Raw genomic sequence first — 26392 nt, 5'->3', positions numbered from 1 at the left:
CTCTACATATTCAGTTTTGCAGCTGATACCATCTGTTTTTCTGTATAATAAAGTAGCAAAGGTCATACTCTCTGTCACAAAATCTATGTACAGCATATCTATTTATTCCACCACATTCATTCCCTCTGCTTGTGCATAATCAGTCCTCAGCAGATACTCTATAGCTTGTTTACAAATAAAAGTTGTTAAATCACTGTATTTTTTTGCAGCAATAGCAGAAGCAATCATTTCATAAAGTCTAAGAGAAAGAGACAATCAATATATAGACAGTAGAGATGTCATTTCAAGTAATATATATATATTTGTTTCTGCATCGTCTCCTTCCAATATTATTTTACTCTCACATTCAAGTTATATAAGAAAAAATATGCTTATCCCACATTTTGTTCGTATGAAAGTTTCTTAATCTATTGAACAGACTTGTTTTAATTAAAAATTGATAGTTCATAGGGTACTGTTTAAATACATTAGCAATGAGAATAGTCCATTGTGTTACCTCAACTTTCGCTCTCCATCCTTTAAACTTTACCAAAATAAACATATACAATATCAATCTTCTAAACGTAAAAATATGCTTTCAGCAGAATTAATATTAAAGGGACATAATACTCATATGCTAAATCACTTGAAACTGATGCAGGATAATTGTAAAGAGCTGACAGGAAAATATCACCTGAGCATCTCTATGTAAAAAGGGAAGATATTTTACCTCACAATCTCCTCAGCTCACCAGAGTAAGTTCTGTGTAAAAAGTTATACTCAGCTGCTGCCCAGCTGCAGGTAAAAAAATAATAATATTAGGAAACCAACTGCAGCCAATCAGCATCAGCAGTGCTGAGGTCATGAACTCTTTTACTGGGATCTCATGAGATTTCACTTAACTCTCATGAGATTTCATAGTAAACTTCCTTTAAACTGAATAGGGAAATAACATGAGAGTGCTCAACCCCTTAGCTGTCCTGGGACAGACATACTAATTTGCTGCTTAGAAGTCCTTTACAATGGGATGTGGCTACTGAGGAACTTTTGAGGTAAAATATCTTTCTTTTTTACATAGAGATGTTCAGGTGATATTTTCTAGTCAGCTTTTTACAGCTATGCTGCATCACTATCAAGTGTTTAAACATTTGGGTATTATGGCCCTTTAAAGGGACACTCAAGTCAAAATTAAACTTTCATAATTCAGATAGCGCATGCAATTTTAAACAACCACAGTGTTAATCTGTTATTATAATCTTTAGACTCTGCTGAAATGCTAATCTATTGGAATATATATATATATATATGTTACGTGTAAAGTCAGAAATCCGGGTAAACCTAGAGTTATCCGGATAAAACTTACATTACCCAAGTGGCTGTGGGTAAAGCCCTATGTACTGTAATTACCCCGTCTACACAATTTCTTTTGCCTCTGCCTGGGGGGGGGGGGGGGGGGTTCAAGGAAGGCTTCCCGCTGATCCTCTGGCATCCACCCTAAGTGAACCTTGGGGAATGAGGTTTATATCCCCCACCAGGCGGAGGCAAATAAATAGTGAAGATATGTGAATTACAGTGCACTATAATGATGCAGTGACTGAATGAACTCTAAGAAGATGTATCATGTTACATCTGGCTTTACCCACACCCACTTGGGTAATGTTAGGTTTACCCGGTTAATGCTAAGATGACCCAATTTCTTACTTTATGCGCAATATATATATATATATATATATATTCTATTGTAGTGCAAAACTTGTTTTTAATTTTAGTGGGTTTACTGTCCCTAACAATTAATCACCCCATCACATATTTTGTATCTGATATTAAATTGTTGACACTACACTTAGATCCAGGTCATTGCGATTCTATTTTTTTTTCCCTCTTTTGTGCTAGCTTGATGTTACTGACCGACATTTGAAGATGAAGCAGCAGATCTGATTGTTTAGGTACAAAGAGGTTTACGATGCATTTATATACTTTTTGTGAGTGTGGAAATTAAACCCTTGACATTAATGCAATACCGGTTCTTCTTTTTAATATTATCAATTCATCTTTTTCATTCTGTTAATTGACTGTTGATTGCTATTGTTTGTGTATATAACAAAAATTGGAATGGTGTAATAGTAATATCATTATTGGACGAGGTTTTAAAACACATTTTATGATTGCAAATTCTGTAATTATTTGAACTTGGCGCTCTAAGGTTGTGGCAGTGTCATTATATAACGTGTTTGCCTTTGCTGTCAAATACATCTAAATATTGTTTTTGTTCCATTCAATTCAGAAAGGTTGGGTTGTCTTGTTATTACATTTATATTAGCCTGCCACTTTCTACACAATAATTGGTAATCTCAGAACACAAGCTAATTTATACCTGACCCTGATTGGCCAAAACAAATTAGACACCATATAAATACCACCAGGTTTATCCTTGAACTGCTCTTGATTAAAAAGCCTTGTAAATAGTTATATCACATTAACAGTTTGAAATGATATTTAAAACATTTACTTTGCATTACAGCGTTTATTTGCTGGTATATGCTATGATGTTAACGTATCTTTAATTTCTGTGTCTACTTTCTGTATGTTATAAGCTAAATCTGTTTAGTATGAGATATATCCAAAACTGAGCTCTGAAAGTTATAGGTATAATGCAAGTATCACCTTGATAGTAAGATTAAAAGGACAGTCTACACCAGAATTGTCATTGTTTTAAAAGATATATAATCTCTTTATTATCCATTCCCTAGTTTTGCATAACCAACACAGTTATATAAATACACTTTTCACCTCTGTGATTATCTTGTATCTAAGTCTCTCCAGACTGCCCCCTTATTTCAGTTCTATTGACAGACATGCATTTTAGCAAATCACTGCTGACTCATAAGAACTCCACGTGCGTGAGCACAGTGTTATCTATATGACACACATGAACTAACACCCTCTAGTGGTGAAAAACTGTTAAAATGCCCTGAGAGAAGAGGCGGCCTTCAAGGGCTTAGCAATTAGCATATGAACCTTCTAGGTTTAGCTTTCAACTAAGAATACCAAGGGAGCAAAGAAAAATTGGTGATACATTGGAAAATTGTTTAAACTTCCAAGTTTATTTTGGACTAGACTGTCCTTTAAAAGTACTCTATTGATAATATGGTTTGGACTATTGTCATTCCTACCCCTAATTCTTCAGAGTTCCCAAATGTCCTGCCTTTTCAGGATTGTCACAGCATGATAACTCTGTACCTTTTTTATATTTTGTCTCAACTGACACCTGTACTGACTAGCTTTGCCTATGGACCATCCTGACACAAAATAGTTCACTGACACTGACCAACTCTTCTCCGTGTCACCTAGTTATGCCTCCTGTCAATCACAACTCTTTCAACAAATGAATTGCTTCCTTATTAGAATGCTGAGAGGTACATTAAAGTTACACACCTATTAATAAGAACAGCAATATTGTTACAAAATGAACATCCAAAAGCAATGACCAATTATTACAATTCATCAAATTTTACATATGACAAAATATCAGTTAATATAACTAATTAAAAGAATCCTCACTTTATCATTCTTCAGGCAACAAACCATATTTAAGAAGTGGGTTAATAATCTGTCTCTGTAAACAGTTCTCTAATGAACTAATTAAGATATACAATTTCCTGTTGAATTGTTCAGTTCTATTTCTAACATCTGCTAGCTAGAGTATCCTTTAGCAGCTGATTTAACAAGTCAACTAAGTATTTTAAAGGGATACTAAACACAATTTTTTTTCTTTCATGTTTCAGATAGAGCATGACATTTTAAGCAACTTTCGAATTTACTCCTATTATCAATTTTTCTTTGTTCTCTTGGTATCTTTATTTGAAAAGCAGGAATGAATGCTTAGGAGCCAGCCCATTTTAGGTTCAGCTCCTAGGTAATGCTTGCAAATTGATGGCTAAATGTAGCCACCAATCAACAAGCACTATCCAGAGTGCTGAACCAAAAATGGGCCGGCTCCTAAGCTTTCATTACGTTTTTTTCAAATAAAGATACCAAGATACAATTTGGGTTATGCATCCATTTAAGTATTTTTCTTGGAAATACAATTACCATGTCTACAAAATATTTGTTCTCTTTTGTTTTTTTTTTCTCCTCAAAAAAGAAAATATCTTGAATGTAACAACCATTTCCGTTTTTAGTTTTCTCTATAAAGTTTATATTGTCAGTGATAAGAATCATTGCCCACTTCTTTGTTTCCCAGGATTATAAAATAAAAAAAATGGCTATTTGTTAATAACTAAATTCTGGTCTCATGCTGCCAGTTCACATTGTGTCAGCAGTTGACAGCACAATTTTATAAGATATATATATCATGAAATAGAAATACTCCAGAGTTACTATCTTGTGAGCACCACACACCTTTGGCCCCTTGTTCCTGTGTTTGTAAACATCTACTAATCGCACAAGCTAAACTATGAATGCTAATTAAAGCTATATGACTTTTGGGATCAAACTGTCAATAAACTGCACAGTCATATTAAAACTTTGTATTTCTATTAATATTCATTTTTAAAATGCAATATGGAAATATTAAAGCTACAATTTATAACTACTTCTTAAGCTCTCTTCATTTGGCCACTGAGGGAACACTATAACAACTAAACCTAGACCCCACAAAATAAAAGGGGTTGAACTAACAAGGGCACAAAAACTACACTGCGACATCAAGGTCCCCTGTAGCCTAACACGCCGTTGGGCCTAAAATCAAAATCCAGCCACTAGCTCTTATTCTTAGCTACACTACGATTAAAGACACTGAAGACACTAAATAACAGCAAATAGGAAGAAAGCCCACGAGGGATAGCTGGTACTAGAGCACAAACGCTTATAAAGACTGACAGACTAATAAGCATATTTACAATGGTGGTGAACAGTAATATTTTCCTTATTGCATCTCCACAACAAAATATACAGTACCATAGCTGCCAGGAGGCAGCCCAAAGGGGACAAAACACCTAACGCTAACTCTGACACTGCACCTAAATTGAATACATACTTCAAGGCCCTAAGCCCATCCCAGGCAGGGACAGGGAACAGACTCTGAACAAGAAGAAGCAACTGCGGCCATAACACTCGCAGAGACTGTCACAGAACCTAATGCTCCACTAACTAGAGCAGATATTAGCTTGCTACCCACCAAAGAAGACTAATACAGCAAGTAAGAAAGATACTTAAAGATGGATTAGCTGAAGTTTAAAAAGATATAGCTGAACTAGGTGAGAGGATGGAGTATATAGATGAACAGACAAATGACACCAATAACACTATAGAAGACTACTCAAGATGTCTCTCTATCCAAGATATTCAAATACAACAACTTAAAAGTCAGCTAGAAGACTTAGCTAATAGAGGGAGGAGACAGAACCTGCGAGTCAGAGGTGTCCCTGAAAGTGTGACAGGAGACCTCATCCCTCACTACCTACAAAAACTGTTTAAATCCCTAACAAACGACTCATCTTAACCGCCTTATCAGTTAGATAGAGCACATAGGGCTCTAAGGCCTAAACCACAAGATTCAGAACCATCTAGGAACATAGTCCTAAAATTTCATAAATACCAAGATAAAGAACTCATTGCCCAAGAAGCCAGAAAAACCATGCCAATAATCTTTGAAGGAAGACAGATCCAAATATATGCTGACTTGAGCCCAGTAACCCTTGCCAACAGGAGGGAGGCAAAGTTCCTGACAGAACATTTACGTGAACACAAAATCCAATACAGATGGGGCTACCCGTTCAGCATCAAAGTCAACAAAGATAATAAAATCGCCACTTACAAGGGAGCTGAAGATCTAGAGGAGTTCTGCAGGGCTCTGGACATACCAACACCTTCATTGCCACGTCTACAAGATAAGAGCCCACAACCTAGTAACAAAACATACCCACCGCAACCCCAGCGCCCACATTGGCAGAAAATAAATAGAAAGTGACAACGGAACTCGCCAGCATTCTCTCCTCCTGCAGCAGACACCTAGAGGAATGTGGGCACCACAGTGGGAAAAAAAGTATTTAGAACTAAAGGACAAAATTCTCACATAGATAATTAATATTGATACCCTTTTTTCCAAGAGAGATAGCCTAGTATATCTAAAATCTCTCCCACAAGTTTATGGTTGTTATATAAATACATAACCTTCAGGGGTTTTATAACTATAGTTATGATCCCTATTAACAATTTATAGACACCAGCAGTTGTAACTCATAGCAACTGCTATTCCAACACCCACTCTCATTACTTATGTTTAGGCTGACCATATTGCCGCTTTAAGAAGGAACACATATGAAAAATACATATGTGAGGGTTCTTATACAAAACCATTTCTTTAAACAGCCCTGAAAACAGCCCTGACATATGTATTTTTCATATGTGTCCCTTTTTAAAGCGGCAATATGGTCAGCCTACTTATGTTTCAAACAGGTATGTATTTGTATATACATATGCATATGTGTATGTGTAAGGACTGCAGCAATATCATGCACCATCAAAATGAAAAATGCTTTCCTTAGCTAAACTTTGTTCAGTACTTTAGTACTTTCATGTTTACTTACCCCCACATAGCCAAGACACAAAGTAGTCTGGCTAAAACTTTGTTTTGTTTCTTGTGTTTATTGTTGTGTTTGTGTTTATTGTTTACTGTCATATATATGCTAACATGTTTTGTCACTGCAGACATAGAAGCTTGTAGACTCTGACTGATTCAAGCCTATCCCTATTATAGACAGAGTGCAATAGCAGTTGAGGTCAAGAAGAATCTTGTTATACGAAGATTGCTATACAGATCTTCAAATAGAACCACCAACCCTCTCGACAGACTGATGGGACTATGCTATTACTCTTTAAGGTATCACTTACACAATTACATACTACGAGATAGATAGCACACCTACACCATACAAAAAATATCCATGAGCCAACTTAAATGCCTAACACAAAACTGTAGAGGCCTTAATTTACCTACCAAGAGATCGATTGCCTTAAACCACTTTCAAAAGCTAAAAGGTGATATAATTTTTGGCCAGGAGACCCAGTTTACAGGGAGGAACCACCCATAACTACATGTCACTGGCCACTCACACAGAAATCTGTCCAGCAGCGTGGACAGATTACGCAACAGTTAGCCTGGAACTTGACTGGATAAACAAACCACAAAGACAGGGTATTTGGAGACTTGATGACTCACTTCTGCATGACCCCGAAACAGTCACAAACATCAAACAGACTATAGAGGAATACTTCCAACATAACACCAATTCGGTTAAAAACATAGGCACACTGTGGGAGGCCCACAAAGCGGTATTAGAGGCTGCTTTATACAGCAAAGTGCGAGGAAGAGAAGAGCCCAAACCTCAGAATATAATAAGCTTACGCAGAATTTAAAGATAGCGGAGGATTTACATAAACTAACCCCCAGCAAAGAAGACACATTAATTAATCTCACGGCAGCTAGGACTGCAGTAAATAACCACTTACAGAGGGAGGCCCATAAAAAAGCTCTTTCCCTTAAAAAAATCTATTTTCATGGCGGGAACAGGGCAGGAACACTATTAGCTAAAGCTCTACCCAACAAAACCTCTATAAACCACATATATAACGTCAAAGACGAGGAGGGGAATTCAATTCACGAAAGTCCTAAAATAGCCAAAGTCTTCAGGAAATATTATGATCACATATATAACCTGTCAAACTCAACAATACCTCCCAGTAAATCTAATATAGTAACGTATCTAGAATCCATAGACTTACCCTCAGTTACTGAACAACAAAAGCAAAGCCTAGACGCACCAATAACGGCACTAGAAATTCTAACTGCCATAAAAGTTTTGCCCTCTGGCAAAAGCCCAGGCCTCACAAACAAATATTATAAGACATTTAAGGAAATATTAGTTCCCCCTCTACTGTCCTTATTTCAAACAATAGATGACAAAGAACATCTCCCTACATTAATGAAAGAAGCACACATTTCGGTGATTACCAAACCGGGGAAAGAGCAAGACTCACCCCCCCCCAACTTCAGACCCATATCACTACTAAACACAGACCTTAAGATTTTAGCCAGGATTCTCGCATCACGCATAAATCCAATTTTACCAACACTCATACATACGGACCAAACAGGGTTTGTGGTGGGGAGAGAGGCAAGAGATAACACCATCAGGGCTCTACAGTTGATGGAATATGCCAAAACAAACAAAATAAACACCATTCTCCTCTCCACGGATGCCGAAAAGGCCTTTGATCGCCTAAATTGGGAATTCCTTTTCTCCACACTTAAAAAATTCAGCTTTGGGGATAAAATTATAAATAGAATTCAAGCGCTATACTTCACCCCGACTGCCAAAGTAAGGATAAACCGACTTTTGTCAGACAAATTTCACATAGGTAACGGAACGAGACAGGGTTGCCCCCTATCCCCTTTGCTATTTGTCCTCAGCATAGAAACACTAGCAGCCCATATCAGGGAAAATGAACAAATAAAAGGGATTCCTCTAGGAGGAAATGACTATAAAGTATCACCATATGCTGACAACATTCTGTTGTCTCTCACCTCACCGCATACCTCTATCCCAGCAGTCACAAAAGAATTTAAAACATTTGGGGAACTCTCATACGTTTCGATAAACTTCTCTAAATCTGAACTAATGAATATTAACCTTCCCAAGGTTGATTTAAACACGCTTATGAGCCAATGCCCATACAAACTACAAACTAAAGCACTTAAATACCAAGGCATGAATCTCTCCCCTAATAACAGATTACTTTTCCAAATGAACAACTCAAACTTACTCAATTCCAAACAAGCTGATCTAAACTCATGGTCAAAGCGACCTTTTTCATGGTGGGGTAGGATCCAAACCTTAAAAATGACTACATTGCCTAGAATATTATATATAATGCAGACAGTCCCTATTAAAATTCCTACATTATTCCTTTGCAAATGGCAGGGCCACCTAAATAAGTATGTCTGGGGATCAATAAAACCTAGAATTAGCAGAAACACGTTATACAGATCACAAAGAGAGGGAGGGTTAGGCCTCCCATGTCTAGAAACATAACATAAAGCGATCGGTCTCCAAAGAATACTCGACTGGCATAGAAACCCGCTAACCAAAGCTTGGATAACAATAGACTCTCATATCCTGAAAGTCCCAAATGCGGGGGTCCTGTGTTGGCTACCTAAAACCCATAGAATTGAAACCAAAAACACTTATTCCTTCTATGAGAATGTATTAACCACTTGGGACAGAATAAGAAAAAACAGAATTTATGTTTACCTGATAAATTACTTTCTCCAACGGTGTGTCCGGTCCACGGCGTCATCCTTACTTGTGGGATATTCTCTTCCCCAACAGGAAATGGCAAAGAGCCCAGCAAAGCTGGTCACATGATCCCTCCTAGGCTCCGCCTACCCCAGTCATTCGACCGACGTTAAGGAGGAATATTTGCATAGGAGAAACCATATGGTACCGTGGTGACTGTAGTTAAAGAAAATAAATTATCAGACCTGATTAAAAAAACCAGGGCGGGCCGTGGACCGGACACACCGTTGGAGAAAGTAATTTATCAGGTAAACATAAATTCTGTTTTCTCCAACATAGGTGTGTCCGGTCCACGGCGTCATCCTTACTTGTGGGAACCAATACTAAAGCTTTAGGACACGGATGAAGGGAGGGAGCAAATCAGGTCACCTAAATGGAAGGCACCACGGCTTGCAAAACCTTTCTCCCAAAAATAGCCTCAGAAGAAGCAAAAGTATCAAACTTGTAAAATTTGGTAAAAGTGTGCAGTGAAGACCAAGTCGCTGCCCTACATATCTGATCAACAGAAGCCTCGTTCTTGAAGGCCCATGTGGAAGCCACAGCCCTAGTGGAATGAGCTGTGATTCTTTCGGGAGGCTGCCGTCCGGCAGTCTCGTAAGCCAATCTGATGATGCTTTTAATCCAAAAAGAAAGAGAGGTAGAAGTTGCTTTTTGACCTCTCCTTTTACCGGAATAAACAACAAACAAGGAAGATGTTTGTCTAAAATCCTTTGTAGCATCTAAATAGAATTTTAGAGCGCGAACAACATCCAAATTGTGCAACAATCGTTCCTTCTTTGAAACTGGTTTCGGACACAGAGAAGGTACGATAATCTCCTGGTTAATGTTTTTGTTAGAAACAACTTTTGGAAGAAAACCAGGTTTAGTACGTAAAACCACCTTATCTGCATGGAACACCAGATAAGGAGGAGAACACTGCAGAGCAGATAATTCTGAAACTCTTCTAGCAGAAGAAATTGCAACTAAAAACAAAACTTTCCAAGATAATAACTTAATATCAACGGAATGTAAGGGTTCAAACGGAACCCCCTGAAGAACTGAAAGAACCAAATTGAGACTCCAAGGAGGAGTCAAAGGTTTGTAAACAGGCTTAATTCTAACCAGAGCCTGAACAAAGGCTTGAACATCTGGCACAGCTGCCAGCTTTTTGCGAAGTAACACAGACAAGGCAGAAATCTGTCCCTTCAGGGAACTTGCAGATAATCCTTTTTCCAATCCTTCTTGAAGGAAGGATAGAATCCTAGGAATCTTAACCTTGTCCCAAGGGAATCCTTTAGATTCACACCAACAGATATATTTTTTCCAAATTTTGTGGTAAATCTTTCTAGTTACAGGCTTTCTGGCCTGAACAAGAGTATCGATAACAGAATCTGAGAACCCTCGCTTCGATAAGATCAAGCGTTCAATCTCCAAGCAGTCAGCTGGAGTGAAACCAGATTCAGATGTTCGAACGGACCCTGAACAAGAAGGTCTCGTCTCAAAGGTAGCTTCCAAGGTGGAGCCGATGACATATTCACCAGATCTGCATACCAAGTCCTGCGTGGCCACGCAGGAGCTATCAAGATCACCGACGCCCTCTCCTGATTGATCCTGGCTACCAGCCTGGGGATGAGAGGAAACGGCGGGAACACATAAGCTAGTTTGAAGGTCCAAGGTGCTACTAGTGCATCCACTAGAGCCGCCTTGGGATCCCTGGATCTGGACCCGTAGCAAGGAACTTTGAAGTTCTGACGAGAGGCCATCAGATCCATGTCTGGAATGCCCCACAGCTGAGTGACTTGGGCAAAGATTTCCGGATGGAGTTCCCACTCCCCCGGATGCAATGTCTGATGACTCAGAAAATCCGCTTCCCAATTTTCCACTCCTGGGATGTGGATAGCAGACAGGTGGCAGGAGTGAGACTCAGCCCATAGAATGATTTTGGTCACTTCTTCCATCGCTAGGGAACTCCTTGTTCCCCCCTGATGGTTGATGTACGCAACAGTTGTCATGTTGTCTGATTGAAACCGTATGAACTTGGCCCTCGCTAGCTGAGGCCAAGCCTTGAGAGCATTGAATATCGCTCTCAGTTCCAGAATATTTATCGGTAGAAGAGATTCTTCCCGAGACCAAAGACCCTGAGCTTTCAGGGATCCCCAGACCGCGCCCCAGCCCATCAGACTGGCGTCGGTCGTGACAATGACCCACTCTGGTCTGCGGAATGTCATCCCTTGTGACAGGTTGTCCAGGGACAGCCACCAACGGAGTGAGTCTCTGGCCCTCTGATTTACTTGTATCTTCGGAGACAAGTCTGTATAGTCCCCATTCCACTGACTGAGCATGCACAGTTGTAATGGTCTTAGATGAATGCGCGCAAAAGGAACTATGTCCATTGCCGCTACCATCAACCCGATCACTTCCATGCACTGAGCTATGGAAGGAAGAGGAACGGAATGAAGTATCCGACAAGAGTCTAGAAGTTTTGTTTTTCTGGCCTCTGTCAGGAAAATCCTCATTTCTAAGGAGTCTATTATTGTTCCCAAGAAGGGAACCCTTGTTGACGGAGATAGAGAACTCTTTTCCACGTTCACTTTCCATCCGTGAGATCTGAGAAAGGCCAGGACAATGTCCGTGTGAGCCTTTGCTTGAGGAAGGGACGACGCTTGAATCAGAATGTCGTCCAAGTAAGGTACTACAGCAATGCCCCTTGGTCTTAGCACAGCTAGAAGGGACCCTAGTACCTTTGTGAAAATCCTTGGAGCAGTGGCTAATCCGAAAGGAAGCGCCACGAACTGGTAATGTTTGTCCAGGAATGCGAACCTTAGGAACCGATGATGTTCCTTGTGGATAGGAATATGTAGATACGCATCCTTTAAATCCACCGTGGTCATGAATTGACCTTCCTGGATGGAAGGAAGAATAGTTCGAATGGTTTCCATCTTGAACGATGGAACCTTGAGAAACTTGTTTAAGATCTTGAGATCTAAGATTGGTCTGAACGTTCCCTCTTTTTTGGGAACTATGAACAGATTGGAGTAAAACCCTATCCCTTGTTCTCTTAATGGAACAGGATGAATCACTCCCATTTTTAACAGGTCTTCTACACAATGTAAGAATGCCTGTCTTTTTATGTGGTCTGAAGACAACTGAGACCTGTGGAACCTCCCCCTTGGGGGAAGTCCCTTGAATTCCAGAAGATAACCTTGGGAGACTATTTCTAGCGCCCAAGGATCCAGAACATCTCTTGCCCAAGCCTGAGCGAAGAGAGAGAGTCTGCCCCCCACCAGATCCGGTCCCGGATCGGGGGCCAACATTTCATGCTGTCTTGGTAGCAGTGGCAGGTTTCTTGGCCTGCTTTCCCTTGTTCCAGCCTTGCATTGGTCTCCAAGCTGGCTTGGCTTGAGAAGTATTACCCTCTTGCTTAGAGGACGTAGCACTTTGGGTTGGTCCGTTTCTACGAAAGGGACGAAAATTAGGTTTATTTTTTGCCTTAAAAGGCCGATCCTGAGGAAGGGCGTGGCCCTTACCCCCAGTGATATCAGAGATAATCTCTTTCAAGTCAGGGCCAAACAGCGTTTTCCCCTTGAAAGGAATGTTAAGTAGCTTGTTCTTGGAAGACGCATCAGCCGACCAAGATTTCAACCAAAGCGCTCTGCGCGCCACAATAGCAAACCCTGAATTCTTAGCCGCTAACCTAGCCAATTGCAAAGTGGCGTCTAGGGTGAAAGAATTAGCCAATTTGAGAGCATTGATTCTGTCCATAATCTCCTCATAAGGAGGAGAATCACTATCGACCGCCTTTATCAGCTCATCGAACCAGAAACATGCGGCTGTAGCGACAGGGACAATGCATGAAATTGGTTGTAGAAGGTAACCCTGCTGAACAAACATTTTCTTAAGCAAACCTTCTAATTTTTTATCCATAGGATCTTTGAAAGCACAACTATCCTCTATGGGTATAGTGGTGCGTTTGTTTAAAGTGGAAACCGCTCCCTCGACCTTGGGGACTGTCTGCCATAAGTCCTTTCTGGGGTCGACCATAGGAAACAATTTTTTAAATATGGGTGGAGGGACGAAAGGAATACCGGGCCTTTCCCATTCTTTATTAACAATGTCCGCCACCCGCTTGGGTATAGGAAAAGCTTCTGGGAGCCCCGGCACCTCTAGGAACTTGTCCATTTTACATAGTTTCTCTGGGATGACCAACTTGTCACAATCATCCAGAGTGGATAATACCTCCTTAAACAGAATGCGGAGATGTTCCAACTTAAATTTAAATGCAATCACATCAGGTTCAGCTTGTTGAGAAATGTTCCCTGAATCAGTAATTTCTCCCTCAGACAAAACCTCCCTGGCCCCATCAGACTGGGTTAGGGGCCCTTCAGAAATATTATTATCAGCGTCGTCATGCTCTTCAGTATCTAAAACAGAGCAATCGCGCTTACGCTGATAAGTGTTCATTTTGGCTAAAATGTTTTTGACAGAATTATCCATTACAGCCGTTAATTGTTGCATAGTAAGGAGTATTGGCGCGCTAGATGTACTAGGGGCCTCCTGAGTGGGCAAGACTCGTGTAGACGAAGGAGGGAATGATGCAGTACCATGCTTACTCCCCTCACTTGAGGAATCATCTTGGGCATCATTGTCATTGTCACATAAATCACATTTATTTAAATGAATAGGAATTCTGGCTTCCCCACATTCAGAACACAGTCTATCTGGTAGTTCAGACATGTTAAACAGGCATAAACTTGATAACAAAGTACAAAAAACGTTTTAAAATAAAACCGTTACTGTCACTTTAAATTTTAAACTGAACACACTTTATTACTGCAATTGCGAAAAAACATGAAGGAATTGTTCAAAATTCACCAAAGCCTTAAAAGTATTGCACACCAAATTTGGAAGCTTTAACCCTTAAAATAACGGAACCGGAGCCGTTTTGAAGTTTAACCCCTTTACAGTCCCTGGTATCTGCTTTGCTGAGACCCAACCAAGCCCAGAGGGGAATACGATACCAAATGACGCCTTCAGAAAGCCTTTTCTAAGTATCAGAGCTCCTCTCACATGCGACTGCATGCCATGCCTCTCAAAAACAAGTGCGCCACACCGGCGCGAAAATGAGGCTCTGCCTATGCTTTGGGAAAGCCCCTAAGAATAAGGTGTCTCAAACAGTGCCTGCCGATATTATTATATCAAAATACCCAGATAAAATGATTCCTCAAGGCTAAATATGTGTTAATAATGAATCGATTTAGCCCAGAAAAAGTCTACAGTCTTAATAAGCCCTTGTGAAGCCCTTATTTACGATCGTAATAAACATGGCTTACCGGATCCCATAGGGAAAATGACAGCTTCCAGCATTACATCGTCTTGTTAGAATGTGTCATACCTCAAGCAGCAAGAGACTGCTCACTGTTCCCCCAACTGAAGTTAATTGCTCTCAACAGTCCTGTGTGGAACAGCCATGGATTTTAGTGACGGTTGCTAAAATCATTTTCCTCATACAAACAGAAATCTTCATCTCTTTTCTGTTTCTGAGTAAATAGTACATGCCAGCACTATTTCAAAATAACAAACTCTTGATTGAATAATAAAAAACTACAGTTAAACACTAAAAAACTCTAAGCCATCTCCGTGGAGATGTTGCCTGTACAACGGCAAAGAGAATGACTGGGGTAGGCGGAGCCTAGGAGGGATCATGTGACCAGCTTTGCTGGGCTCTTTGCCATTTCCTGTTGGGGAAGAGAATATCCCACAAGTAAGGATGACGCCGTGGACCGGACACACCTATGTTGGAGAAACCCATCCACACATATCAAAGCATAGATCCCCAATGTCACCTATCTCCCCAAATGCTGAATTTCTAGGAGGATTAGATTGCACAAAAACAACATCAACTCAACCAGAGATAGGATACACAATCCCTATACACAAATTACTTGATGGCTCTAAAGTTAAGTCGAGACAGGACCTTTCGGAATGCCTTAATGGGGCATTTTTAAGATGGCTCAAATACAAACAACTGCTACACCTAGTAGACACCTTTGAACACAGACAAGACTGGACCAGACCACCAACACACTTTGAATCACCTTGCCTGACCCAGGAAAAACTCAGACACTCACTGACACTAGCAAAATCCATGCTATCAGCAATCAATAACATGGAAATGCCGGCTTTCACACATAAATGGCACCTAGAACTTAAAATGAGTTAGATAAACAGACGTGGAATCGCATCTTCCTCTCTACTAAAACATCATCCACTTCGACAAAGATGATAGAACTAAACTATAAAGTATTAACAATGTGGTACCTTATCCCCACACATTTAAAAAGTATATATATATCACTTCCTCAGACAGGTGTTGGAGGGGATGTGGCTGAAAAGGAACGATGCTCCATATGTGGTGGGATTGTCCCACCCTCCACCCCTTTTGGGATTCTATAGAATCCCTACTACAAACTTTATTCAATTCCACATTCAGTCTAGAGCCCACTACAGCAATATTAAACCTACCACTGCAAAAAGTTGGATACTTACGCCAACGCCTATCACAATTCATTCTCAATTCGGCCAAAACACTAATAGCTAGAAAATGGAAGAATCCGACTACCCCACGATATCTGAGTTAATGGTTCATGTGGAAGAAACACTTGTCCTGGAGGAATATGGATATTTTAGAACTCAAAGGCTAGATATATTCCTAGATATCAAATTTTACTGGGACTCAAGCCCCTATTCCATAACACAAAAACACCCCCTATCCATCAGACTCCAGATGGGATACTCGACCAATGCTAATAAGAGATGGAGACCTCTTTGGCTCCGGAAAGGGAGAAAGGGTTTTCACTAAATGTATAGAGCACTAAATGTAATAAAAACTCTACGAAAAGTCCAAATAGGAACCGAACCTTGAACTAACATTAAGTGACAAGCATTCTTCTATGTTGACATATGGTTTTGTAACAGCCTGAATTAATGACAACTGTTTTGATATTACAGAACTGTTTTGTATTGTATATTAATTTGTTTTGTTTGACTTTTAAAAATCCAATAAAAATGATTAAAAAAAAATAAAAAAAAATAACAGTGACAAAAGCACCCACACAGGTAGCAGTGCTCAGATTAATATATAAATAACAGTGACACAAGCACACAGATAGCAGTGATCAAAAAAAAAAGAAAAAAAAAAAAGAAAAAGCAGTGTCAAACAACTTTCCTAATTAATTCTGTTATCAAATTTAGTTCCTATATATTTACAACATAAACAATAGACAGAAACATAGATGGATAGATAGATAGATAGATAGATAGATGATCAATATAAACACATAATAAATCAAGTTTACAGCATTTATAGAGTGGAAAACATTGTTTTCTATACTCAAAGATATGAGGTCTTAGGGGTTAGAAAAAAAGGCAGGCATACATACATATACATGTCTAAAGCTGTATTTGTATATATGTATGTATGTATGTATATATATATATATATATATATATATATATATATATATATATATATATATATATATATATACCGTATTTTTCGCTCCATAAGACGCACCTGACCATAAGACGCACCTAGTTTTTAGAGGAGGAAAACAAGAAAAAATATTTTGAATCAAATGGTATACTACCCCCATAGGTGACAAGGAGGCAATGCCAGTAAGGGGAACTTTAAGTCTTTAATTACTCAGATGCCAGAGGGGTAACCTTAACCCTTTTGGTGCTTAGGTGAAACTAACTTAAGAGTCTGCTTCTCCTCAGGGCAGGACTCCAGATATCTACAGGTGTCTCATGTGTGTCCCTCGGGTCGATTAAGTAGTGCAGGACAACATACCCGCAGGGCAGGTAAAGCTGTGATTCCCAGCTTAGGCAGTGCCAATTTTTAAAACATTAAGGGCCAGATACAATAACACCTATGACCGGGAGACCCTTTAGTGCACTTGTCCCTTATATGTGAAAGCTTAGGAACTTCGCGCCAAATGCACCAAACATACCGGTAGTTCAATCAACAAGGAAAGTGTGATCCCAAAAGTCCCCACTATTGCTCATCCTTGTCTGGACCAAACTTACCCTCTCTTCACGGCACTGTCCTAAAGCCCGGTGTGTTTAAGAGCCGTTCGGGAGATCCTCTCTCCTAGGCTCAAAGCAATCCGCCTTCCGTAGCTTGGAGCTACACCGCTCCCACAAGCCGTCAGCTGCCGTTTGCAGCACTGGCGATAGCTTCACACTCAATGGCCCCGGTGATGACGTCAAAGGACGCGGCCGACTTACGAGGGGGAACGACTCCTGCCGATACACTTCCAATCACAGTAGTGGGTAAATGGAAATGCTTGTGGCTTGCTTACACCATTAGATACTTGACAACCTCCAGGGGCACACCAACTGCAAGTGCTCCAAGGAAATGGCCCACAGATATAATAAACACAAAGTCCAGAGCTGCAGTTAAAAATTCTTTGTTCTTTTATTCATTTAAGAGCGGTTACATGTACAGGTACAAAACATGCCCTTAGTGTCCAAAGCTATGGACACTAAGGGCATGTTTTGTACCTGTACATGTAACTGCTCTTAAATGAATAAAAAACAAAGAATTTTTAACTGCAGCTCCGGACTTTGTGTTTATTGTTCACTGTCCTATAGTCTGCACTCTGCACATTGCGCAGCGCGAAGTGGAACTCAGTAAGACAGTGCCCTAAGGTGGCTACCTAGCCTAAATATGCAAGCACCGGGCCTGCATTCGCTCCATAAGACGCACAGACATTTCCCCTTACTTTTGAAGGGGAAAAAAGTGCGTCTTATGGAGTGAAAAATACGGTATATATATATATATGATATATATGTCTATATATTTGTACATATGTATTGTATATTGTACCAAAAAAACAACAGATATATGTAGAAATATTTATTTATGAATAAATAGAACATATTCTGTTATGTGAAGAACATTAGAATGTGAAATATTCATATTTTCATGTTGGGTTTGCGCACATGAGAATATGTGATCGGGTTTGCGCGAGAGTGGGGTGTTAGTTTTTTCCCCACTTTTTTTTCTCCATTGACTTCTGTTGGGGAATGCGTGAACATGCACGCAATATTCTAACTTAGTCTTTTTGCGCTTGTTGGGTTAGTGCTCGATCAAAAACTGTTTAAGTTCAACTCGTAACACGAGCGCAACCCGACAAACACAAAAAGCTTACTTCTAGCGCAATTAACGCTCAAGCTTTAATTAGTGCTCCACTGATAATCTGGCCCTTAAAGGGTCATGAAACTCAATCTTTTTTCTTTTGTGATTTAGAAAGTGCAGGGAATTTTGCAATTTATTTATATTATCTAATTTGCTTCATTCTCTTGATACCCTTTGTTGAAAAGCATAAATAAATAGGCTCAGCAGCAGCTGATTGGTTGGTGGCTGCACATAGATGCCTTGTGTGATTGGTTAAAAAACCTAGCTTTATATACAGTACAACTGAAGAATCAGTGCAGTTAGCTCTGCTTCACATACAACAGGATACTGAATAATAAAACACAGTTTTCACTACACTGCATTACATACATTTTTAGTTGAACAACGATGCATATATAGAATTAAACAATATACACTTGACACAATTACAGACCATTTAGTGCTATTTACAAGCTGCTCTATAATGTTTCTAAACACAATAATAAAAGGCTGTACAACAATAACGTAAGAAATAATAACATCTGCACAGCCTCATTTTACTTACATCAATACTGGTTTTTTATACTGTATTCAGACAAGTCAACAGCTGCAACAGCTACTTTTTGTATATTAAATTCACTCTTGAACTGACACAATATATAAATATTAATTTTATTCATGAAGCACAGTTATGCATTGTACCACATAAAATACAGAAAAAAGTATCGATCTGTATACATTCCAGCTAAACATTGATTTGGCTTATAATGTGCATGGAGATTGATCTGCACTAGATGCAAGAAATCTATTGCTTGTATATATCACGTGTACTGTTTTCCATTGATCATACATTTACATTTATAAAATTGCTTATAATACATTTAGACATTTAGCCCTGTAGCTAAATTATCCCTACTGAACGTGAAGCACATTAGGAATTGAAAGATATCAGTTCTACTATAGGGAAAACTCAAAATCAAAACTTAAAGGGACAGGAAACCCAAAAAATGTATTTCATGATTTAGATAGAACATACAATTTTAAACAACTTTCCAATTTACTACTATTATCAAATTTGCTCCAATCTCGTATTACCCTTTGTTGAAGGAACAACATTGCACTACTGGCAGCTAGCTGAACACATCTAGTTAGCCAATCACAAGAGACAAATGTGTGCAGGCACCAATTAGCAGCTATCTCCCACTAGTGTAGGTTATGTGCATATTCATTTTCAACAAGGGATACCAAGAGAATGAAGCACATTTGAAAATAGAAGTGAATTTAAAAGTGTCTTAAAATTACATGATCTAGCGGAATCATGCAAGTTTCATTTTTTACTTTCCTATCCCTTTAATAGCTTTTCCCCCTAAACAGGGTATCTACAAATATCTACTAATCTATTGTGGCATTTTGGATCTGTATTATTATGGGCATCAGTGGTACATCACCTATGAATGACGTGTTTGATTTTCAGGTATACCAACATAAGAAGAAGTATTTTGTTTGCTGCACTAATTTAATTTCTAAGCTCAGTATTGCAAGAGAAGATGACTGAAGAAGAGACAGAATTTCACCCTTTTTTCTTTTCATACATTCAAAAGTAACCGAACACCATGGTGGTTTTGTTCTTATAGATCAGGGTGTAAATCCTACCTACATATATTATAAATAAATAAATGATAAATAGATTACATTAAGGCTTTATTCTATGTCGCTTAGTGTTTCAAATGGGTTTCTGGGTCATTCGTATTTGATAAATAGAACAGTTTTTAGTAATTAATTTACAGTAAAATTGAATTGTAAACAATTTTAGAATTATTAAATGTTTTTTTTTCAGGTTGTGTATCACACACACACACACACACTATAAAATAGGAACTAGCTAGAATTTCCATATCTGACCTTATGAGGCAAAGAATTTTGAAAATGTGTCTCTTAGCAACAGTGTATCAGAATTTACCACTATACTCAACTATTTGAACAAATATTTAGATTTCCAGAAAATTCTGCATTTTTATCTTTTTATAGCATTGTTACAGCTAGTAAAAAATATCTGGATAACAATATGGTGTGCAAAAGCGAGTAATTCTCTAATGCATAGTCAACACACATTATCCAAAGAGATGCAATAACACTGTTTTAATTACCCTTATTTGAAGACATATATAATCACAATATTAATAAGAACTGACATTCCCCTTACTATCTTTCAAAGCCAAGTATGTATTATATAGAAGAGAGCTCTTTTCAAATAGTATCTCCAGTGACTTGCCAAACACGACTTAGGCAGTAAATATTACATAAAGTATGTGTCGAAGTTATATTGCATTATTTACAAGAGCAAACAGATTACCAAGATCGGAAATGTATGTTTTTATGTAATTCTTTGAGATTTCCTATTCCAAAGATACACTTCCATGACCACGTATATTTTTACTGTAGAATAAAACAAATTTGTAATTTAATTACAAAAAATTATTGCATGTTTGCACATTCAAACAAATATTTGTCTGAATGTGCTACACAATTATTAAACAAATGATGCAAGGTTCTCTCTTATCCTTTTACTCACCATAATAAATATTGATATTAATTTATATATCTTTAACCAGTTTTATCAAAGGCAGCAATCAGTGACTGATAAAATCAAACGAGAAATAAATAGTAGTCTGTGCATGTGTGGTTTTGCTTTGTTTTCATTTTTATGTATTTATTTATTTTGGTGTACATTTCTGTCACTGTTATCTGTTATGTTTTAACGCTATTTTGAAAAAAGGCAAGAAAACAAAGGTAAAAAAGGTGCGCCAGATATGTCTACATACTACCTATTACTAGACAGAAATGATTATGTCTAACACCTATGTCTCATAGAATGGTAGTAGTTCCTTATTTAAAGGACCAGTAAATACAGTATATTTGCATAATCAACAAATGAATGATAACAAGACAAAGCAATAGCACAAAAGGGTCGATTTCCACAGCTCGCCTCTGGCGGGCTGAATTCCACTGCTGGAATTCAGCATTGCACATAAGCACTTTTTTACGCTCGCGTGCAATCCCGCCGCCTGCCCGCGCACATTCAATGACGTGTGGGCAAAAACTGTCACTCTCCGTCGGACGAGACCAGGGAGATTGAAAGTCGCCACTTAAGAGGTGGCAAAAGCTTAGGGAAGCAGCGGTCTGATGACTGCTGCTTGTTAAAAACGGTCTGCAGATTCTCTTGTGAGAACCTGCAGTCGTAGGGGGTCGAAGGCTGGTGAAAGCCTTTGATAAATAGTCTGAACTTCAAATAAGTAATAGATTTTTTTCTGACGAATTTCAAAATTATGTCTATTTCCACTCCCCCTGTACCATGTGTCAGCCATCAGCCAATCACAAATGCATATACGTATATTCTGTGAATTCTTGTACATGCTCAGTAAGAGCTGGGGACTCAAAAAAGTGTAAATATAAAAAGACTGTGCACATTTTTGTTATTGGAAGTAAATTGGAAAGTTGTTTAAAGGACCAGTTCACTCATGGGAAAGCAGTTCATTAGCAGCAATAAAACTGTATTAACAAGTAAAGGAGATGATAATACATAAATGTAGTAGTTTGTAAAATATATTTTTTTACATTTTTGGTCTGCTTCTTTGAAGTTCAGCTCACACTTTGCATTTAACTTTCTCTGGAAGAATAATAATTGCATAAGACCTGTGTGATTTTTTTTATATTTTTTTAGTTTGTTTTATAATAGTTTGGTTACATAACCACTTTGTGCAGAGACTTTACCTTGTATATATAATATAAAACCTGCCATTTAGATAGCAGACATTTAGGCAGTTTAATTCAATCCTCTCTAATGCAAACTGAACTGAATAATCAGTTACAGCTGCCTGCAGTCTTTGTGCTGTAGCTTCAAGATGGTATACAATGTTGCAGTTTGCACATACCGAATGTACAGTATACAGCCCAATCTGTGAGACTAGCAGTGGGGGAAAAGTTTGCTTTCCAGCTGATGCCGGCGTTCTATCAGATTCTGCTCCTTTGTCAGAATCTGCTCCCTCTGACTGCGCATACTCTGTATTTGCTTTCCAGCTGATGCCGGCGTTCTATCAGATTCTGCTCCTTTGTCAGAATCTGCTCCCTCTGACTGCGCATACTCTGTATGGCGTAATCGCACTCCAGATATGTTAAATAGGAATGTGTGGAATGCGATTATGTCAATCAGAGAGAGCAGATTCTGACAAGGAAGTTGTGTCGGATCTTGCTGCCGTTACGTATGCGCTGTTGAAATTTAATACTGTCACACAAATTAAAAGTTCTAATTATATATATATATTTATATATATGGCATATATTTATATATATGGCAAAGTTCAATCACTTCTCACGGTGATGAAAAATACAACGATAAAAGCACATTGTCGCATATTTCATCACCGTGAGAAGTGATTGAACTTTGCCCTGTGTGTGTGTGTGTATATATATATATATATATATATATATATAAATATATACATACACACACATATATACTGTATATACATACATTTAACTTGTGTGACATTATTACATTTCAACAGCGCATGCCTAGCGGCAGCAAGATCTGACACAATTTCCTTGTCAGAATCTGCTCCCTCTGAGTGCGCATGTTGCTGAGTGACATAATCGCATTCCGCACATTCATATTTAACATATGTGGAGTGCGAGTTCGTCATACAGAGCATGCACACTCAGAGGGAGCAGATTCTGACAAAGGAGCAGAATCTGATAGAACACCGGTGTGGATTTGACTTCTGAGTTGAATACATACAGGTCTGTGTAAAAGTGTGTTCTAAGACAGTGGAATTGCATGTTGCAAACATTTTTTTTTCTTCTTCAAATAAGTTGCAAACTGACAGATGTCACTGACCCGTATGTATTCAAGCTCTAAGAAAAAAAAAACTGCTCACTGAGATTTCAAAAAAATATTTACAGAGAAAGAAAATTATGTTTATTATAGTAGTATATTTAACTATGTCAGCAGTTTCAATTAAAAATTATTCTTAATTTGCGTAAACTGTCCCTTTTAAAGTTGCATGCTCTATCTGAATCATAGAAGTTTATTTTGACTTGAGTGTCCCTTTAACAGTGGCGTCACTAGGGTTGGTGTCACCCAGTGCGGTAAGTTATGGTGTCATCCCCCCCCCCCCAGAAAACAGACACACAAACACAAAAACACAGGCACACACACATACAAACACTCAGACACACTTAAAAACACACTCAGATGCACACACAAAAATACACACAGAAAAACACTCAGACACACACACAAAAACACTCAGGCACACACACAAACACTTAGATACACACACACACACACACAAAAACTCAGACACACACACACACACAAAAACACTCAGGCACACACACAAAAACACTCAGACACACACACAAACACTTAGATACACACACAAACTCAGACACACACACACAAAAACACTCAGGCACACACACAAAAACACTCAGACACACACACACACACACAAAAACACTCAGACACACACACACAAAAACACTCAGACACACACACACACACAAAAACACTCAGACACACACAAAAACTCAGACACACACACACACACATACAAAATATGTAATCTGCACTGCATTAATTATAAAGCTCCTGCCTAGAGGTGCTCCCTGGCTCAGCAGAGCATCAAATGAAAGATAAACAGAGCACTCTAAAATAAATCACTAAAGAAAAGGTTTAGGCACGCAAACTATGAAACTTTTGCTCTCTGACTCTGTTCCAAGTCTGTCAGTGCACAGCCCTGGGCCACGTGCCTACCGCTTCTTATGGCCAAGCACCTCTGCACTCTGCCCACCCCCAGACCCCTGCCCGCCCTCCCTCCCCTCCTACCTCTTCAGTGTGCACTTAGTGAACCATAACCGTACCGGTATGGTGGGCATCATATGTGGCCCCTTCACTTTAGATACAGTGTCAGACAGTCATGCGGTCAGGTACCAGGCATCCCCCTCATGATTTTCCAGTTCACATTTAGAGAGACAGCACAGCAGTGAGTGACTCCAATGCTCCACACGTCACTGAGCAGTGAGCACAGATAAGCAGGCAGGTTTAGGCTAGCAGCGCAACTTCGCAAGCCCCACGGCACGCCCACAACATTCATAGTGAAATTGGGCAGGGGAGGAGCAAAGTACAAACAAGCAAAAGAAGCAGGGAAAACTATTTGTGGAAATTGCAACGCTGGCTCAAGGGGCAAAAAAATTAAGTGTCTACAACTTCCCCGGTCCCACTAATGTTCACAAATGCTGGCCCCTCTAATAAAAAATCTTTGAATTTCAATAATAATATTTTTTTTTTCAGCTGGTATCACCCCCTGGAGGGTGTCACCCGGGTGCGGCCCGCACCCCCCACACCCCCCAGTGACGCCACTGCCCTTTAATACAGTTAACTTTATATCAACATTTGCATAATATTTAAACATTTATTTACTGAAACACACAAAGAATATAAAGCATATTTAAAAAAAATATACAAAAAATATACAAAAATGTCCACCTAACAATTGTTATACAACCAAATGACCAGGGTCTAAAAAATCTCTAGAATATATCAGAGTCTTTAAAAATAAGAATCCTTTTGTTAGAAATAAATGTCCAGAAGAGGTTAGCGTTAAATACCTCCTGGTAGGAGTTAAACTACATACAATTTATACCGGATCTAATCAATGTTAATATATGCAGAAGACCTTATATAAAACCAAAGTTCCTGATGTCCCATTTCCTTCAATATAACAAAACATTTTCTATAAGCACAAAAACATTTAGTGCAATTTCAAAAGAGCAATTAAAGTTAAAGGGACATTAAACACTTTGAGATGTTAATATAAAATTATAAACTGTATAAATAAAAAAAAATGCAATACAATATGTTTTCATTATTTATTTTGTCCCCTTTTCCTGTAATTCCATTCTGAAATTGTGAGCTTTTCAGTCACTTTTAAAAATGTAAGTGCAGAACACCTTTGTTTTCTTGCATTTTGTTCAATTTTTACCCATTTTAAAAAGGTTTTTAGGGTAAAATCTACATCAAAAGGATGTAATAGAAAGGTACTAAATCATTTCTTCACTAATTGAGCTGTATTTGAACTGAACACTTTAACGCTATCTTGAACAGCAGTGCACTGTGAAAAGGGTGCCTATGTTTATGATTTTAAAAGAAAATAGATGAGGAATTGGAAATGAATTTATTTATTTTACCCTTCATTCCCTGCTACAACGGAAAAAAACAATGATTGATGAGGACTTCTGGCGAAAAAAATAGTAGTTATATTCCTTTTATCTAGGTACATGTTGATAATATAATCATTTCCCTCAAGAATTATTTTGCTTTTTTTTTTTTTTTTCTTATTTTAGCTTCTTTTTATAACAAGTATCAGATATCTGATATCATTTTATGCTGACATCTCGGAGTTCCTGAAATCCTTATAGCCAATAAACACTTTGATTGGATAAATAAGTCTTATCATGTCTGTAGATATGTGCAACATCTGTTCTAACATCCCAAGCTTTATGGAGTACCTGTGAGCTTCAGACATTTAAAGGAACAGTCAACACTAAAAATGTTATTGGTTAAAAAGATAGATAACGCCTTTACTACCCATTCCCCAGCTTTGCACAACCAACATTGTTAGATTAATATACTTTATAACATTTAAACCTCTAAATTTCTGCCTATTTCTAAGCCACTACAGACAGCCTCTTATCACATGCTTTTTTATTTGCTTTACACAATAGGAGACTGCTAGTTCATGTGGGCCATATAGATACCATTGTGTTTATGGAGTTATTTAAGAGTCAGCACAACACAGCACTAATTGGCTAAAATTCAAGTCAACGGATAATAGAT

At 38.5% G+C, this 26392-nt stretch overlaps 1 protein-coding gene across 1 annotated transcript in view; it reads right to left on the bottom strand.

Annotated features, from left to right (window-relative positions):
• LOC128660672 (cadherin-6-like) overlaps positions 1 to 26392 on the bottom strand; it is a 519409-nt gene that overhangs the window by 153740 nt on the left and 339277 nt on the right. The gene's annotated exons all lie outside the window — the stretch shown is intronic.

This window comes from Bombina bombina, chromosome 5 (genome assembly GCF_027579735.1).
Source record: "Bombina bombina isolate aBomBom1 chromosome 5, aBomBom1.pri, whole genome shotgun sequence".
NCBI classification, from domain to species: domain Eukaryota; kingdom Metazoa; phylum Chordata; class Amphibia; order Anura; family Bombinatoridae; genus Bombina; species Bombina bombina.
Note: the sequence above shows the minus strand (reverse complement) of the source record. Positions and strands in the feature narration are given on the sequence as shown.